This window comes from Cydia strobilella, chromosome 14 (assembly GCF_947568885.1).
Source record: "Cydia strobilella chromosome 14, ilCydStro3.1, whole genome shotgun sequence".
NCBI classification, from domain to species: Eukaryota; Metazoa; Arthropoda; class Insecta; order Lepidoptera; family Tortricidae; genus Cydia; species Cydia strobilella.
In genome coordinates this window covers 16,151,467-16,154,730 of record NC_086054.1, presented here as the reverse complement: position 1 = coordinate 16,154,730, position 3,264 = coordinate 16,151,467, and the positions used below count along the sequence as shown (strand labels likewise).

The following is a 3,264-nucleotide window of genomic DNA, read 5'->3' as shown; positions in this document are numbered from 1 at the left end:
TCAAAATTTTTGGAAATACTTCGTATGTTTTGTGTTAAGATCGATAATGGATTTCGGCTGGGACGAATGTGTTTTTTGCAGGTTTCGACGTCGCATGCTTTAGACTCTGATACAGAGAAACTATCTAGGTCAGAGAATATGCTATTATTCATAGGTAGTTAAACGAATGAATCAAAAAGTGCTATATAAATATGTGAAAAGTTAGCGCTCCTAGGCGCCTTCATAATCTATGGAGTTTATGTACCTTTTTTCGGCCATTTGTCTAGCTGGGCATTCGGGGTGCGAGCATGTTGCACACTTTGGTGCTTCGTCCTTTTTTGCGCATTCCTTGAATGAGTGACCCGCTTCGCCGCAGTGTCCGCAGATGTTAGACTCCATTTTGCAGGTCTTCGCTGCATGATTGTAGAGCTGACATTTGAAAAAGCGCGTAACCAAGGTGAAATCCCTTACAGGGCACGATGGTTCACAAAAACTCTGTCGTTCGTAATTAAGGCCTTGCGTATCACTCCAGAAACCTCAATTATATAATTACATGTGTCGGCGTCCTTTTTTCCGGATTTGTGACTTAGCTTAGTAGATGCCATAAATTTTTCGAGCGACCAATCTTGTAATTTATCGGCTAAGTTTTGTTGGTAAATACACTTCAGGACTTCAGGTTCCTGCATGTCCGCGGGAACTCCGATGACTACAATTCTGGGCTTGCGTTTTTGGGGCTCGTCAACGGTGAGTCCAGAGGTCGTAAGCTGCGCTGATTGCTTGAGTTTTATGACGTCTTCTTTTGAGTCAGTGCTGATCACAACACCGCCGTTTTTGATCTTGCGCAACCCTCTCACGTGCAGCTTCATCTCGTCGGGCCGGATAATCTTTTGAACGAGGGATTTTGTCTCCTCACTCGATTTCAACTTGTCGACCGGGTAAATTGCGACTGAACTGATGTTAGACGGTTGAACGTATCTCGTTCCATTTTTCTTAAGGGCTTCGGCAAACGAAACAGGTCCCGAAGCAGGGCGGTTGGATTCCTCAATCGATTCCTTTAGTTCTTGGATGCGTTGTACGAGGTCCATTTTTTCCTGGTGAGCTTGGCGGGACTGGTATGCTTGGATTGCGTGGTTTTTTAGGGATTGATATTCAATAGCCATTTGTGAGGCTAAGTGGCTCACGCTGCGACACATGTTGTTAATTCTGATCTTCTGGTCAGTGTTAAGTTTACCTTCTGCAGATGTAGCGCATACGTCTTGCAGGTTCAGTTCAATCTTTTTCAGCCAGGTTTGGATGTCACTTGTGGGAATTACCTTCGGGGGCTCTTCTTCCTGTTGCATGTTTGCGGGCGCGGGCCCGGGCGGGCTGGGCTGCGGTGTGGGCGTTGGGGGCGGGCTGCGGCGTGTTAGTCCACTCCGGTTAAATGGACTGTTCACCAACGACATTTTTCGATTACACTTGATTACTCCACTTAGACATTATACTATAGCCGTAGGTCGCGATAGATGACTAATGACCCAGATGATAATGCACGGTTGGAAATGCAGACAATTACGAATTATGCACGCGAATAATTAATTATTTTACTAAACACGTCCGATCTCATTGACCCGCGCGAATTAATTCATATAGGTAAAAGTAGATAGGAGGTATTGACATCCGTACATGGATATCATAGGCAGAAATATGTAAATATGAAATATGGGAGGTATTTTATGCAAAATACCAAACGTCGTAAAAAAAAATCATCTGTTTTATATTTATTAAGATAACACTTATGTTTTAACAATTATCACAATGAAAGATGACTACCACTCATAAAGAAGCACAGGACTAGCACTTTATTTTGGCCGGACTTTGCTTCTTGTCATTAAGTACGCTAAAACAACGAAGGAATGGGATGCGGGGCCGGTCTCCCTGGTTTGGTAGTGCTGTCTGCTCCTCTAGGACTTCAGTTGTCGTGACTGACGAACTTTGTGGGAACGGTGGGTCTTCGCCGGTTATCGGCTGGACCGGCTCTGCTGCTGGGCTGGGCGGCTGGCTCTCTTGGATCGACGTAGACGGTAGCGGTGCGGCCACGGTCAGGATCCTGTGGACCGATCGGTGCCCTGAGGTGGACACGGTTATTTGTAGACTCTGGACCACGCGGCTGGCTGGTCAAGCAATCAAAGTAACTTGCACGCCTTTCACGGTGATTCTTAGTTCGGCCATTTTTGTTACTGGTTTCTTCTGTCTGAGTGTAGACGGAGTGGTTAGCGGGAACGCATTGGTAGCCGGATCAGAAAATTCTTTTTGGTATTTATTGAAGGGTCGCCATGAGATAACTGATCCATGGTGATCGTTATCTTAGAAGGGAGAGCAGCGTAACGACGTAGGGATAGGCGGAGTGAAATAAACGATAGGCAAGCTATAACATAATGTAACTTTATTTTCAAATGCCTATCATGTTAAGAGTACATGGAGGTTGTCGCTGACACAAGCAATATGCGTTTATGTCGCACAAAACTATAGCGTTGCTGCGAAATACCGTTTAGAGGAACATAGTTGGGTGAGTAAAAGGTACCGTTGTCGGGTTAACTTAAACTGATTTATTACAACATAATCAACTGTTTTTATACATCCTAATCTACGGCGGTACAGACCTTATCTTAACTAAATCAGCGCGTGCTCAAACCTATACTAAGTTATCGACACGCGCCGATAATATTTTGCTGACCGCCATAGTACTCCCCCCTTTAAAAAAAAAAAAATTAGTGGATGGAGCGGCTGTCGCGGTGAGAGTGAACGCTGCTGGCGGCAGGGGCGAGCGCTGGCGGTGGCGGCGAGTGATGCTAAACTTAGCAGAACTGCTGTCAATGCTCGGACCTCGCGGTTTCGGTTCCCGTCGGAAGGAGAACTTCGCTTGAAGGAGCTTGCCGGCGGAATGGTGGCTTCTGAGCGTCACGGTCGTTATATAGTTGCTCTACCTAATTCCGAAACCGCTCCGCACGCCCCGATTTCGTGACATACGTGCACATATGCCGCGCGTCTGCGCTATCAGCATGATCAGCATCTGGACCGGCTAGCAAGAATGCGGGCTTAAGACGATCAATAGACACGCACGAGTCTTTTCCGCCTTTTTGAATGCAGAAAACCTTATCTGTTCTCGACACTACTACCTAGTCGGCTCATAAGTTCTGTCATATACATAGTATCAAATAAAATCAAAAGTTTAAGTTTATTCCGTATAATTTGTACAGCGTTTGAAAGCTTATAAACTACCTATAGAGAATCTAAATGTATAAC

The 3,264-nt window shown here is 45.4% G+C and overlaps 1 pseudogene; it reads right to left on the bottom strand.

Moving 5' to 3' along the window:
• Positions 1-210: 210 nt before the first annotated feature.
• Positions 211-1,424, bottom strand: LOC134747243 (uncharacterized; annotated as a pseudogene).
• Positions 1,425-3,264: the final 1,840 nt, after the last annotated feature.